The sequence below is a fragment of the Rhinolophus sinicus genome, linkage group LG02, assembly GCF_036562045.2.
Source record: "Rhinolophus sinicus isolate RSC01 linkage group LG02, ASM3656204v1, whole genome shotgun sequence".
Lineage (NCBI taxonomy): Eukaryota > Metazoa > Chordata > Mammalia > Chiroptera > Rhinolophidae > Rhinolophus > Rhinolophus sinicus.
This window is the reverse complement of record NC_133752.1, coordinates 54,099,879-54,115,943: the sequence shown is the minus strand read 5'-3', so window position 1 is coordinate 54,115,943 and position 16,065 is coordinate 54,099,879. Positions and strand designations below refer to the sequence as shown.

General features: G+C 42.8%; 1 pseudogene; it reads right to left on the bottom strand.

Annotated features, from left to right (window-relative positions):
* Positions 1–2,128: 2,128 nt before the first annotated feature.
* On the bottom strand, positions 2,129–14,632 carry LOC109439552 (developmental pluripotency-associated protein 4; annotated as a pseudogene).
* Positions 14,633–16,065: the final 1,433 nt, after the last annotated feature.

Here is a 16,065-nt window from a genome sequence, read left to right as displayed (position 1 = left end):
AGGCATGCCTAGCCATGGGCTCTGGGACCTTTCCGGTATGTGCCTGTATAAGGACAGCTATGACTAGATCTCTTCTATGTTGGCTTTCTCTAAATTGTGCTTTGAAGATAGGTTTCAACATTGAAGTGTGGAAAAACCCTGCATACAATTATGGTCAATATCAGAATTGACAACTGAGACTAAGCTGGTCAAAGTTCCCTAGGTCCTTCAGGTGAGGGGATGCCTTGTGTTCCAGACTGGGGCTAGAGGAGGGACACAGCATTAGTTATCCTCACGGGGTCTGTCTCACTCTAGCTGACTCCCGAGAGGCAAGGAGCCAAGGGCTACCTGAATAAATTCTTGTCTCACTGCTTTTACAGGGGAAAAAAGGACGTGAGACTCCTGGACTAACTGGGAAGTGAAATAGTGAAACACTAGACACATGGGAGCTGGGGAAGATGGAGGCAGTGGCCACTGGTTTGCATGGTGCCAGAAGACCATGTAGAATTGAGGAGAAAGCAGTGAAATGGGGGGAAGAAGGCTACTCTGTAGCTGCTTGGCCATGTATTCCTTGTAGGGCTGACTCCCTATAGTCTTATTACATCTTTACATGCCATGCCATGACCAAATGATATAGTAGGCATAAAGCTCCCAGTAGCATTATCTAATAGGTTTATATTAATATTAAGAGAGGGGAAAGAGAGTGTAAGGATCTGTAATGTGACCAGTAGGGTTTCTAGTATTGGACCACCATAGCAGTAATTGTTGGTCAAATGAAAAAACAAACAAAAAACAACAACTCAAATATAAGTTTTGTTGCAATGTTTTGTAAGAGTCAGCTGTTAGTTCCTTGAAGGACACATTCAATTAAAAGATGATTTTTTATTGGTGGGTAAAGTCAGTTTTGCTCTCCCAGAATACATTGGAATGTGTACCTAGAGTACCTTAAAGAGGTCCCTTGGAATGGGCAGTGGAATTGGGTGAGTGAGTTAGACTACTGCTTTAAAAAAAAAAAAAGTGTGGCTCACAGTGTGGCTTGTCTGTCCCTGTGAAATAGAATTTCTATTCTTTTGGAAATACTAGGAAGGTTATTTTCTAGTTTCTGCTTCCCTATTTCCTTAGTCAGTCTCTTTCCAATCCTACCACTCCTTCCAGTCCATTTTGGAGGGGAGAGAAATCCCATAATCCTACAATTCATAACAGTAGAACAATGTTGGAAATCACCATGAAAACACAAGATGAGTGAAAAACATTTGATCTTTCCCAAAACCCACACTTAAGTACATAAATTAAAAACAAATCAAACTCAAGTTGTATAAATTAAATGTGTACAACTTTTTGCATGTCAATAATACCTCAGTAAAGTGGTTTTAAGAAAATCATGCTTTTTGGCTTAATTCTACTGAGATAAGAATATTAATAATTTGCATGCAATGAATATAGTTTCCTAAATACAATAGATGAATTATTTTCTATACACATTTAAATATATTATGTATTTACAACTCAGAAGTAACATTGAAAAATTTTAAGCAGCAAAAGTATACAAAATAGCTACAACTGGAAAGAATATCAGCAAAATGCCCTGTGTCTTTATCCCAGAGACTCACCATTTATACATCTCAGGTTAAGAAACTTTGAAAAATGTTTTGTATATTAAGAATGTGTTTTGGGGAGTGGAGAGAAGAACAGCTTTCCCTTTGGCTTAAAATACTCAACACTTTGAAGTCGTTAAACTTAGATGTAGAAAGCGGCAGCCCCTAACAAAGTCAGAATGCTGAGGCGGGAAATCCCCTTCACAATGCTCAGCTCAGGTTCCCACTTTAAAAGAACAGCTGAGGTCACTTCTATTTCAGAAGGGTCATCATCTGGTAGTATAAACAACTTTTTCATCTCGATTAACCAGAATGAATGCTAACTTGTGAAATGTGATTCCATTTTACAATGAGAGTCTCTGTACCCCAACCCACAAAGCCTCAGGACTGTTGTGAGTCTGAGAGTAACATCTGCAACCCACTAGCCTGTGTACCCTGTAAGCAGGAAGCATAGAGGTTGTGGAACAGCTTAGATTTTAGCTGTCGCTGGTACCAAGGAGTTGATTATAGTCACCTTTCTACCATTAATTATAATCATAGCTGTACCCTTTTTCCTAGCATTGTAATTTCATTGGAAGCTTTTCATTAACACCTTTTTTATGAACACATTTGGGCACAACACATGTTGTCCTGCAGGTGTGGGGATGGACAGTGGCAGGCAGGTAGCAAGAAGTGTGTACACGCGCTCCCTTGTTTTTCAGAAACCCAGGCTTGCCCAGCACAAATCTTGTAGGTAAACCTAACCCTCTGTGTGTGCAAGGAGACTTTGCCCATGGACTCCACGGCACCTGATGCCAGAGGCCTCTCCACTCCTTCCATCTTTCCAGTCCTGGCTGCACTTCTGGCCCAAGAGGCAAGCACAGCTTCCGGGGCAGAAGTTGTCGTGACAACATTGTCCACTCCTCCAAGGAGAGTGGTAGAGCCTTCAAAGGCAGGGGTCCCTTCTCAGAGGGAGCAGTCACTTCAGGGGGATCAGAACTTTCCAGAGTCGTTTTCCCCCTTTGATTTTCTTTGTGATTTTTGTCAGACTCTTGGCCCCCTTTGCTGTGACAGGAATGTCCGTTTGATTAGGGTAAGCAGAGTCTCTTGTATGCATCTAATTTCAGGCCTTTGGTGCCCAGGTTTGATGGCACCAGGCTCCCATGATATCTCAGTGAAGGTTGACTTGTGGCAGTTCAGAGGAATGAAGGAATGATCTCTTAAGTCTAACTCTTTCATTGCCTTACTGCTGTCTTTTGTAGACAGGAGGCGTGGTCATCTTTCATAGATCTTTTTCTCTGATCCCTCCTCTGAGGTTCTTTGTATTCTTGGTTCACCTGCAGCCTGCTGTTCCTCTTTGGCTTCTTCTGACACAGGTTTGAATTTGCAAGGTATATTCTCCCCACCCCTGACTTCTTTGTGTAGTTCCATTGGAAGATTTCTTCCATTCCTTTCTTTACTTCTAAAGAAACGTTTCCCAGAGGAATGCTAATACATCCTTTCAATGGTTTATTCTTCCCCTTATTACGTCTCATCCAAGGGAAGAAGAAGAATTGGGTTAATGAGACTGGGAACAATTCATGGGATATATGTAGCTGAATCCTTCTCTTGAGACTTTAGAGCTGTCTGTCCTCTTCAGTTCGTGCAGAAGAGTGTGAAATCAAGCAGGCCTTCTCCACCTATGTCAGAAGGTTCATTCAGCCTGATTCAGGGGGACTATTTCTTCCAAACTTGGTTCTCTGATCCGGTGTAACTAACAAAGGTAGTCTGAATCTATGACTTTGGTTAGTTCTCAATTTGCTCAGAACTACCTGGGGAAAGAGAGGTGAGTGGCACCGCAAATACCAGCCTGGGGTCTGAGTTGATGCCATGACAAGATAGCTTAGAGAGGCACATCAGCTACACATTGCTGCTGGTCTCCTATCCATGGCTCCACATTGATATGCAGAATTGTGGCCAGACTCTGGGTTTTCAAGGCTCCCAGGTGCTCCTGACAATTTGTGGCTCCAACAGAGCAGCAGGGACAGGCTCTACTTCACACGGTGGGGATAAAATTATTCCAGGCAGTTACTGTAAAGTTGGGATTAGATAGACCTGGAACTCAGCCAGTTCCTTTTGCATGTGAAAGTGAGTCGAGTGTTCTTGTAATGTGTTCTTGCATAGAAATTCTGGATAAGCATGTCTTCCCAGATACACTGGTTTGGGAACATGGTGGTCCTGGCTTCCCAGGATAGACAAGCATCTAAGTCTATAATCTCTTGGGAGAATAGGCTATGACATCTGTTGGGTCTGGTCTGATAAGGTCTTGGGGTATTGAAAAGCTTTATGTGTGATAGTGTGAGTTGAAGATGGTGTTCATAGCTTCCTTTCCCATGCTGAATTTAGTTCTTACTGCATCTGTCAAAAATGAACTCATAATAGCAGAGTCTACATCAGGGGTTGTTTGGAGGAAAGGCCCTCCGTAAGGTATTAGAGGCTTGGGTTTCTGCCATAAGAGGGAATATCAATTGGGTGGGATAAATTGAGGGCAGAAATAAAAACCCTTTAAAAATATTTCTGCTGTGGCCAAGTCTGGGCAGGAGAGATTAAAGTGGCAAGATGTCTATTGCGGGCAGGTTGGACATCCATAGGTGGTAGTAGCTAGACTGGCTGGTAAAAGCACATACATAATGTTGAGCCCATATTTGGTCTCTGTCTCTGCCACAGTAGCCACTTCAGTCACATATCTGCTGTTCCAAATACTGTGTGACTAAAAGATTGGTGAATGTCAGGTGGCAGTCATTGTATCTACTTGGCTATTTAGTACCTCTTCTGTGGTGAATCCTTTCTGGTGTGTGTTAATGTGGGCCAATCCTTCTATATCCATCTTTATCCCTCTACTGAATATTGTGTCCCTGATGTTTCAGTCTTCTTCCCTTTAGGCTGCTAACCAGATGGTTAGGCCTTTCCCATTGCCCATATTTTAATGTATGTTCTCACCTCAGGCCCCTTCTCCATACAAAGTAGATGACCTAGATGTACTGCTCGAAACTTCACTCACTTGGGAGCCAGGGTTAATACTTGGTTGAAGTTGAGGTAGTTTAGTCATTATTCAGTACCCATTCAGTTTATTCATGGGCCAGAAAATAGAATTAAACTGAGATATATGGACCACCAACCTTTTTGCTTGAATCTTAAGCATAAAACTAAACTTGGCCATCCCCCATGCACTACTTTTGACTTAATATGTTGGTTGGGGTGGGGACATTTCAGAAACTCACAATTTGCCTTATCCACTGTGATAGCTCTTACTTTACATGCCAAGGATCTCATGTGGGTTATTCTAAATGCCAAGAATGTTAATCTCAACTACACACTCAGACAGGGTTAATAACTTCTGGGTGTGTTCCCAGATCTATTGGACCAGTTGTCAGCTATAGCTCAGCTAGGACTCCATTTAAGACCTGACTCCCCTCCCTACCACATGTCTACACTTTAACATGGGATCATGATACTTGGGTCTCAAGAAATCAATGTCAACTCAGATCCTACTTTTGATAGTTCTCGAATCCCCCATTTTAGTGTATATTAATGTGAATAAAGAGCTATAGTAATAACAGATTGCTTCCAAGAGCTCTTTGCCTGCCCAACTGATCTGGTCCCCAGCTGTACCTCTAGAGCTCCTGGCACCAGAATCTTCCTTCTGGGGGCATAGAAACTAAGAACAATATGAATAAGGCCTGATATTGTCTTGCAATGAATAATCCTAATGGGTAAAAGATAACTGTTGTGGAATGAGTTTAATGTGGTGATGACCAGAGATCATCTAGCTAATAGTAAAGAAGAGGCACCAAAGTCAGTCATGGGGGTAGGGTCAGGGAAAGAAAGCCCTGAAATAAATCTAGAGAAGTATTTGCCCAGATGAAAAGATAGAGGTCTAGAACAAAGTGTCTTTCACCTAGACAAAAAGAACAAATCTTATGGAGAGCTGCAAGCAGCTTGGTATTACCAGTACCAAGCTGAGGAGAGGAGCAGATTCTTGTAAGATATGAGTGTTAATGCTAACCTAAAAGATAAGGGAAGACATTGGGTGGTTTTAGGCAAGGGAGAGTTATGGTCAGACTAGCATCTTCAACATTATAGCAATATTTCAAGTAGAAAAGTGACTGTTGGAATTAGAAGTAAGAGATCACAGGTAGCTTCCAGCTTTCCAGTATGGGCATTCCTGAACATAGCAGTACCATTGGCTGAAGGGAAGAGCTTAGAATGCTAGAGTTTAGAAGGAAAGAAAATTATTGTCCTCCATGCAGTTCCAACCTGTACTGTTCAAAGGTCAACTGTATATTAACATGTTAACACTGAGTATCTCTGGGTAGTAAAATAATCAGTGATTTTTAGTTTTGGTCATGTTTTACTCTCTAAAATTTCTATAATCAGCATATATTGTCTTTATAGTAAAAAGAAATAAAGATTGCTTGAAAAAGAAAAGAAAATATTGTTCTACTTGATCTTACGATTTAGATTCAATAAAATCCAGCTCACCAAGGGTGGTTCCAATGATCAGATATTGCTTGGCTGTAGCGTCCTGCATGACAAGAGCTGTGGGAAGCATCTTCCTCATCAGCTTGTAAAGGTTCTAAAACTGACCAAATTAATTGTCACATAGAACAGATGGTTACTGGGAGAGAAACTCTTTTATGATATAATCCCTGGAGTTCTGTACCAACTTTTCCCCATGTTTTTAAATCTAACGTCCCTAAATCTGGGAACCAAGGACAATAAGTTTCAATTACTTTGAGAAGCTCCTCTAATTTCTGATCTGACACTTGAGCTCCTCCAGCCTTAAGAAGGTGTTTAGCAAACAAATATAAGACCTATATTGGCTATTAACATTTCCCATTATGTACAGAGAAAAGGATAGAGAGGAAGAAGACTTTCACTCTGAATGGATTCAGATGCCCGTCTGGCCGTGTCCTTCTCAGGACTTTAAAGCCTGTCTTGGTTATCGTTCACCCGTATAAACCCCAGGCCTGGTTAACGCCGTCAGGCGCTAAGTCACCATTTTGCCTTATGACTGGACCACGGAATTGCAGATTAGGGCTCAAGCAAGCTCCGTAGCCTTAGCCGTGGAACTATAATCACACATTCACACATTCACTCTCTTGCACATAGAAAGAAACAAATTCCCCTTTTACCTTGGTTAAATTCTCTGGGAGTTACCCTACCAGCAGTAGTTGCCACCACCTCTCCCAGGCTCCATGCCTTGAAACCTCTTTGAATTTCAACTGGGAGTCGAACTTCCTTCTTGAGCCCCACAAATGAGCCCCAGAATCGGGCCCCACGTTGGGCGCCAGATGTCACGTCCTGCATGACAAGAGCTGTGTGAAACAAGAATGACGGCACAGGGTTAAGAAAGACAGTAGCCAAGAGTAGAGTGCAAGCGGGGCTAAGGGACTCAAGACTCAAGGACTGAGCCCCAGGCCAACGCACAGCTTTTATTAGTTAACAAATGAGGAAGTAAAGCTTGTTAATCTCAAAGTCTGTGAGTTACGTGCCTGCTGGCTGTTTTCTGAAAGTCCCCATTGTGCTCCAGCACACACTGTACCTTCACACACACGCATAACCTTAAGGGATAGCATCGCCATTTATTGAAGGGGAGGGGCTGAATTATTCCATTGGGTCTCAGTCTGCTGAGATTTCCCCTCAAAGGAGCTTTATCGATATCTTGCCATCGAGTCTCAGTTTTCTGAGGCACTCCCTTGTGAAACCCTGGGAAAGGAACGGGGAACAAACGGTTCTGCAGCTGTAAGGCAACACGTAGTGTCATGTTCAAGACTAAATCTCTACTACAGCCCAGTAGTATAATTCATGAGAGTAGTATACTCTCAAATGGAGAGTAGTTCTGCAGAAGATGTGGCCTTACTCGGGAATCCTAAGGGGTCTACATTCTATAAGTACTTGACTATTAGGTGTTCCCAGAAATTGATAGAGAATCTTTATGCATCATAAATACCTCTAGAACCACTGGGTCTGCTAGAGAAAGGCACATGCAGGGCACCTTAGACTACAGCCTAGACTTACTACTAGAACCATAGCACTTCTCTAGGTACGGGCAGTTTTCTCTGGATGAACTCTTTGTAGGGTGCTCTGTCTTTCATGAAGAAAAGTCTTAAAGAACTTTCCATTAGTTTCTTGATGTTACTTTTTACCATTGGATGCCTCAAGGTACCTGCTTTCCTTATACCAGATTCAACTTCAGTGGGCTGAGGGCCATAGAGACCTGCCTTTGTGTTGGTGCTTACTCGGGCACACTACTCAGCTCTGTTTGTTAAAGCTCTGGTAGGCTAGTGAGATGGCTCTGGGGACAGGCCTACTCCAGGATGAAGATAGGCATCATTCAGCCCTTTTCATCATGTTGAGTAGTTGGGTTCTACTAAGCTCAGTGCAGCAGAGCCTAGTTCAGGAAACTGCTAAAGGACTGGCCTCCTCCATGGTCTTGGGGGTGTCCAGCATTAACAGGGGGAATGCTAGAGTGGACTGGGAATGCTAGAGTGGACTGGGTTAAAATAAGGGCAAAAATAACAGGGTTAGAATTCCCAAATGGCTTGGCTGTGGCCAGAGTCAAGGTAGGAGAGCCCTTAAATCCTTCATGACCAGTAAGTTCCCTGTGCCCTCAAAGGGACTGTTCTACACCAGCATTATGGTGCTCCATGAGTGGATTTCATCACTCTGTATCAGGTAGGATCAAGTGAGTAAAATGGAGCCTATTCCAGGGAGTTCAATAGAGGGGATTTGTTAGTAGTTAGCAATAGCAAAGGTTTCAAAAGCTGAAAGAAGAAACGGGTCAATAAGGTCACCTAGAGAGACTTTGCAGGCTTCCGTGAGGCTTCCTTCTGAACACCTGAAATGCCACATGAGCAGTATCTTGAAACTAAATAGCCTTGACAACCTTATTAAATATAAACAGGGAGAACACCCAAAGAACAGTGAAAATTAAGGTGAACTCTAGGCATAGCCAAACATCTCCAGGAAGCTATAGATCACCAGCAATATTTATGCTGAATAGGCACAGAAATGTTGGTAAAATAAAAGGAGACTGTGCCAGGGCACTGTTCCATTCCAACTGCAGCAGTGGGAAACTCTACTTAAAGTATGTAGCTTACTCTATTGCTTTGCCTTGTGTATCTTGTGCTCACCTCTGCTTCAGGAGAGGCACTGTCTTTTCTGTTCTTCACTCTTTACTTAGATATGAACATATTTGGATCTGATACTCAAACCACTGGCTAGTCTCTGATTTTTCTTGGAAGATTCTTGTAGGAAAAAAAAATGGCCTACTTGTCACACTACTTGTATAATTTCTGTGAACCATGTTCCTACAGGGAGAATCGAAGAATCCTCAAATTTATTATTGTGAAGTACCTGACATGGGAGCCTGTCCTTATTAGGGAAAGTGACTCTGAATTGGAGCCTACAAAATTTTAGGGGTTATTCTTCAAAACATGCAGACAGACTAAGCTGAACTTGCTGTGAAGCTTTCTCAAGGCCTCAAGCTTTTAGGTTACTTGGCAAATTGAAGTAGCACATCTAATTGTGGTGTATGTTGCCTCCCAAATCAGAAGAGGCCAACTTAGCATTGTCCCTCTTTTAGCACGTCATGTTCAGTGGCTGGATAACAAGGAATTCTTCACTCAAACCAGTCAAGCTTGCCACTGAGTATTCCCAACATGTGCAGCTGCCGCACCTCCATCTGGGCCTGCACCATGGGCTTCAAGGCTTATCCCACTAGTCTTTCTGCTTTTTAGCAGCATAGCTCTCACGAGAGACCTAGACTGGTTGGTGATGCTGGCTCCTCATACTCTTGATTCTGCCTCTTAAGTTTGACTCTAGCCTATAAGACAGAGGTGAACCTGACATTCTGAGGCCATCTCTTTTCAGAGTTGGTTGATTGAGGTTTTGTCTATTCCTTAGTAAAATCTGATTTCCATGAACACTGTTCATACTTCAATAAATCCCTGGAGACACTGGACAACTGTCTCATGACAGCCTCCTTAATACATGGGGAAGTGATGGGATGCTCCTCATATGCCTCTTAATGTTCTCCGGTTGCAGCTGGTCCACAGGGGGTGTTCGGCAAAGACTCATACCAGCTGTGGTTCAAGCCTTGCATATAGGGCCTTTGTGGCAAAGTCAATAGGTACTGGCACAGAGCTGTTGGTCTACACATGCTAATATAAATCATTATTGATGGCTGTGAAAGTGATAACATACTTACCTTCCTTGTTAATGAATCCCTAAGTTTATTGTTCCTAAAATGTTGAAATTAGAGCATTAAAGTTTTTTTTTTATGCTTGTTGCAGATAGCTTTTGAAGAGGGAATTCACAGAAAAATAAAATTTACCTCTTTAAATGAAAAGTTGAAGTGACTTGTTCAAGACAACAGCAATGGATAGGACTGAAAAAAATCCATCTCTATATTTCTATAGTGCTTTTTGCCCACCCTTCAGTGTGTATAGTTTATGCTTCCAGTTTATGCCCACTCCTGTCCTCAAATATCATGAAGACAACTATAAGTGATTATATAGTAATTTACGAACAATCACGTGACTTTTGTATTGCGTTTTTGAGTACCTTAGTGTGGACTTCTCTAAAAGAAGGTTCTGAGGTGAGGATTTAAGTGACTTATCTGAGGGATGGTTGCAGAAAACAAATGAAGGAGTATGGAAAGTGACAGCAGATTGAGTAAAGCCAGCAAGGGCACACTGAGTGGGTAACTGCTATAGGCAACTGGGGCACAGCCCACTGGGGACAGAGGGACCGTGAAATCATGCTTTTCAGAATTGTTCTTCAGAGGCATGGGGAAGTTAAAGTACTTATCACCCAATTACTGTCTTCCTGTTCACTTGCTGATGGTTGTCTCTGCAAGCAGGCTATCTAGTAAACAGGCTGAGAAAGCTCACGTGGTGCTGGAGAAAACCCTTGGGTAGAGAATCGGAGCTGTGGGTGCCTAAGGTAGAAAGCCGATGGTAAGTGGTGGAACTGTACTTCAGCTGCAGACTAACTTGGCCAAGGAGATAAAGGATAAAGTTTCAAGAAAGCTGATCATCCATGCCCTGCCTTGCCTTGCTTTGTCTTGCCTTTGAGTGTAGTCAGTTACTGGTGTGTCAAGATGGTTGCCGGCCACAATCTCTATAACAACAGTGTTGGTTGGAAGTTGTATTCTGTGCTTCTGTAGTTGGTCCCAGGATGTAATTGACATTATTTATCTCTTCTAACACTCATTATAGATTCCCCTTATTCTTGGCCAGAATTTATGCAGGACTAGATTTCTAGCCTGGTGGAATACTCACTTTCATACCTCCCATTGGAGCCCCTAGTTACCTTCACTATCAGGCTGTGGTTGCTGTAGTTTGTCCGTTCTCACTGAGCATCAGAACACTCTCCTGTGATTCTGAGTTCTGGACATACTAATTCCTGCCAACATTTAATAGCAGGTACCCAAACTCATGATGATCAGGATTAATGATGCTTGTCAGTAAAGCAAACCCTTACCTTCACTGCTGGGGTAATGGTTTGAGTCCAAATGATCAAAAAGTTGCTTAACTCTAGGTTTATTAGAACTCTGTGTCTTCTGGAAGCTCTCTCCAATCCATCAAAGAAAACCACATATAATCACTCAGAGCCTCAAGCACAACTTCACATGGATCATTGGGAGTGAGGGTGAGAGGGGCTAAACTGACTTCTACTGCTTTGTCATCAATACATATAACACATGGGTTTGGAAACAAAGCACCATTTAGTAGCCATTGGTTCAACTTGTAGAGGGCATTCTGGAGGACAGTGTCCAAGATCCATAGGCTGTTACTAAGCTGTCAACTTAGGTTGTAGGAATGCCTTCCTGAAGACCCATCAGTAAGGCCATCAGCTTCTAGGTGATGGGGTGTGTATACACATAAAGACAAGTAGACACTATGGTTATGTGTCCATTGTCTCACCCATTTAACTTTGAAATGAGTCGTTGGTCCAAGGTTGTTACTCAGCTTCCCTGATCAGTGTTGCCTCTATGGTAGTTACTGTCAGTGATATGCAGATTTTGTGCTTATTCCCTTGAGTAGATGCACATGCCTCTTACCTGGACTTTTTCCTGATCTTCAAATTCTATTCCTTTAGGTACCTGACAAACTCCTCTTCCTCCTGATCCCCAAGACACATAGGTTTGAGCTGAACGCAAGGAATTGGTACAAGAGAGGTAGGTGGAAGGGTATTCAGGCTTCTTGTTTCCGCCTAGTCTCTGGACTACAAGTCCAATCATGAATGTACCACTTTTGCCCTCTCCCTGCACTGTTTCTTCTTGGTCATGACCTGAGTTTAGGATAGTGGCTCACAACCTGAGCCTGTTGCAGAGCCCTCTCTTCAGGGCCCCATTCAAGATTGGGAGTTTTCACAGTCAGGTTTCAGCCAGAGAAGCAGAACCAGTAGAATGTGTATGTGTACATATGCATATGTGTATATAGTATAAATGTTACATAGATATAAAAGGAAGTGGCTTATGTGACTGCGGGGGCTGGCTAAGCAAGTCTGGAATCACTAGGGCAGGAAGTCAAGATGAAAAGACCACAGGCAGGCTGAGAACTAAATGGTTTAGAACAAAGCTATTGCCCACAGGAAATCAGGAAAGGAAAATCATGATCAGGATGGAACCCATGGGCACAGGTGAAGCTACTGTCCACAGGTGGACTTTTTTTCAGGGAAAGCCACAGCCCTGATCTTAAGGTGATGCAACTGATGACATCAGGCTCATGAGATTGTTGAAGACACTTCCTTAAAGTCAACTGCTTACGGGCATTACTTACATCTGCAAGATACCTTCACAGCAATATGTAGTGTCTGAATAAGTGGGGACTATGGCCTGCCCATGTCAACACCCCCCAAAAAGCCATCACAGCTGATAAATGGGTTGGTATAGTATTTCTAAAGGAAAATATCACCTTAAATGTGTCAAATGGATTAACAAAGTGTGAGAAACAACCTTAAAACAGCAAAATCACTGACAAAAGTATAAATATTGTGGCACTAAACACACCACATTGTAACACCAGGTGTAATGCAGGAGCTCAGCTCCTGGCAGGTGAACATTGGACACAGTGAAGCCGAAAGAGGACAACGGAGCCATAGAGAGAGGGTTCATACTACAGTTACATTCTCAAGGCAGCCGGGAGAGTCACAGGAAGCCAGCATCCGCACTTGCTGGAGCAGCCCCAATAGCTTTATAGCTGATGGCCAACAGGTTAAAGCTGATGGCCGACTGGTTACATAAGTCCTTACATAGGGATGTGTCCTGCGCATGTGCGGGTTACATAACCAAGCCAGTACTTTTCCATGTGGGACCGAGAGCCTGGTTCTACTGCTCTTGGACCCGGTCCCAACACAAAGGAATCCACTTTGAGTTTTGAGGGGCTTTTGTGAAAAAACCTAATATCTATTAAAAGTTGAAGAGGTTTAGCTATCCAATATCTGGAACACTTGCGTTAGTGGGCTTTTCACTGATCTTAAAATGTGCTATTTTTGGACTTCAAGTATTAATGTAAATACTATATATACAGGCCTCATGCACTTGTACAACTTCAAGTTTTTATCACTTCCTTACATGAGCCATTCATTGATATGCAAATCATTTCCTTGTGATTTGAAACTTTTTCTGATGGATGAGTTGCCTTTTCAATTACCAAATTGGTGAGTACTATCTACACTGATCCAAATCAGAGTTGTTTGTATAAGGGACTCTTTGAGACTATTTCTGGGGTAGTATGGGTCGAGGGATTGGGCATTTGGGGAGATGTCCATTGAGGGCATCACTCAGGCTCATTAAATGTTGTCCTTGTTTGTGAGTCTGAAGCTCTTTGAGCAGAAGGTGGTCATGGTGGTAATTATGGAGCTTCCCACTGCTGAATGAACCATCAGCTTAGAATTGCTGGGAAATGCAGTCAGTGGAGCTAGACATGCCTTAGGAAAAACTCTAGCTCAATGGGCCTTTCTTTGTATGCCAGGTTCTTGGTACAGATTGTTGAGTCCTAATAGAAAGAAGATAGGAGGTTCCTATTGCTTACGTAACAACGGGGCTTAAAAGAGCAGATTAAAATCTGGGAAGTCGAATGTGAAATGCATCTCGTAGGCAGAAGATGTAGAAAGAGCTGCATTCTCTTCTGAAGGTTCTAGATGAGAGATTCAATCCACTTTCTTGACTTCTTCAGTTACTATAGACTACCTATGTACCTTGGTTATGGCCGCCTTCCTTCTCAAACAAGTGATGGCTAGCTGAGCCTTTCTTACATCGTATCACTCTGGCACTGACCCTTCTGCCTCCCTTTACCACGTTTAAGGACCGTTATGATTATCCCAGTGGGACTAGTATAATCTTCCTAGTCTATGGTCAGCTGATTAGCAACCTTAATTCCACCTGCAATCTTAATTTCCTCCTTGCCATGTAACCATAATATATTCACAGGTTCTGGGAGTTGGCATGTAGACATTTTGGGTGTTATTATTCTGTCTACTATAGAAGGCTATCGGAAGTGATCTCCACTTGTAAAGGGGCAGATGCTCATGAAAGGTGTCATGTGAGTGCAGTCTACAATGTTGGTGCTGCCCATGGTGATATATGGTGGGCACTAGCATCCCTCTAAGGTTAGCTAGCTGGCTTAGAGCTCAGTGTGGCTCTGAGTGAAGTAGTCAGACATCTGCTAAAGTCAGGTTCAGGTGGAATTCTACAACTGAAGAACTTCCTGTTGAAACATCACCAAGAGTGCGTGGGCCTATGGAGCACCCATCACACTAGTGTTTATGCAGGTTGTGGCCTCTGAGGCTGATAGCATCTTTAGTAGCTCACCCAGGTAAATCAGCAGTGTGTGACTGTCTGCTTGGTCTGGACGTGGTTTAGTAGAAAAACCCTCTGTATTCTGTTTTTCATAGGCTATAGTGATGTAAACAGAAGGCTTGGGTATGAGGTTACACTCAGGCAGTCCTGGTGAGGAGTCGGGGATAAGTAGCAGGAAGTTACTTCCTCTTATTTTCTGCCAGGGGCCTTCTGATAAGCCTGAGTCCATGGTGTGGGCTTTGTACTTGCATACGTGATCCTTAGGCAAGATTATGTTACCTGGAAATTGAGCTATGCTGTGACTGGCCTTGCTGGGTCAAGTGTCTGGGGTCAGTTGAAACAAAGTACATGTGATAGCATAACGAGTTCCTCTTCTGAGCTAGGGCTTTCTGGGCAGGCACTTCAAAGGTGACCTCTTGGAGGCTAAAAGGGGGAGGGAGTATGTTGTGCCTCGTGCTGGGCCTAGTCCCCAGCACCCAGAGTCCACTTACGTTGGTCTGTAGGTCGTTGTGGCACTTGTGGTTTCTTTGCCTCAAAGAAAGTTACTAAGCAATGAGAGTAGGGATTTATGTGCCCTAGGAGCAGAGTTGGAACCTACTACTCTAAACTTGGGCCTTTCCAATTAGGTTCACATCCTCCATGAGTATTCGTTATTGGTTGGCTAATGTAGCAGTCACACCCTGCACCCCTTTATTTTCGGCCTTAAAGTGCTGTGTAAACTAAACCTATTTGCTACATTTAGCTTCAAAAGAGCCAAGAAAAGTGAGAATTAAGACCCAAACATAACTACTGAGTAGCTTCTTGGAAAGTCATTTCTTAGTTGAAATAGAAAAGGCTTTAGTTATTTTCTGTATCTGTGCCTGCAGTATGCTTGTGATGCTGGATATTATTATGCCCAAATTAAAAGCATGTTGGCAATTCCGCATTCAAAAGATGACAGAAGAGAGGATGGAAAAAGTGTGGGTGCTTAAAGACACCACTGAGCAGCAGAACTATCAATAATGTTTCATCTCCTGACTTGCTGTATGTGGAAAACTATCCTTGATCTCTTTAAGCCGAATTGGTATTCTTCTATGGAAAACCAAATGCATAACTTAACTGAAAAATCACTGTGGGTGAAACAGATTATGGGTTTCAGATCTTTCCTTAATTCACTTCTAAAGAAGCTTCCATAGAGTCCAAAAAAGGAAAAGGAGGAAAAAGATCAAGTCTCCTGCTTTAATTCCTCAACACAGCTTTCCTAACGGCTAAGACTTTCCTTTGCAGATGAGAGGCAAAAAGCAGACATACAGGTCTAGAATGCCTAAATCTATCTTATGCTGAGGTGGACAAAAATCCTACATCCTTTCTCTTCCTAACATGACCTCAACTCTTGAGCTCCAGTTAAATGTCAATTACTTGAGCTACTTTGACTGTTTCTACCTGAGCATAGCCTTCATCCCAATTAAGATTTAACTCTTGCTTAGTCAGGGTTTTCAAAACGCAGACCCAGAAAAAAGGATTTGGGTGTCAGTAACTCACTGAGGAGGTATTTCTTGGAAGTGCAGTGAGTTTAGGGAAGTGACACAGGGAGGGCTTTACAACAATAAACTGTATTAGTAGGTGACCACTGTGACAACTTGGGCCAATTCTCCTGATGACCCACTGGTGGGATAGTTCTGG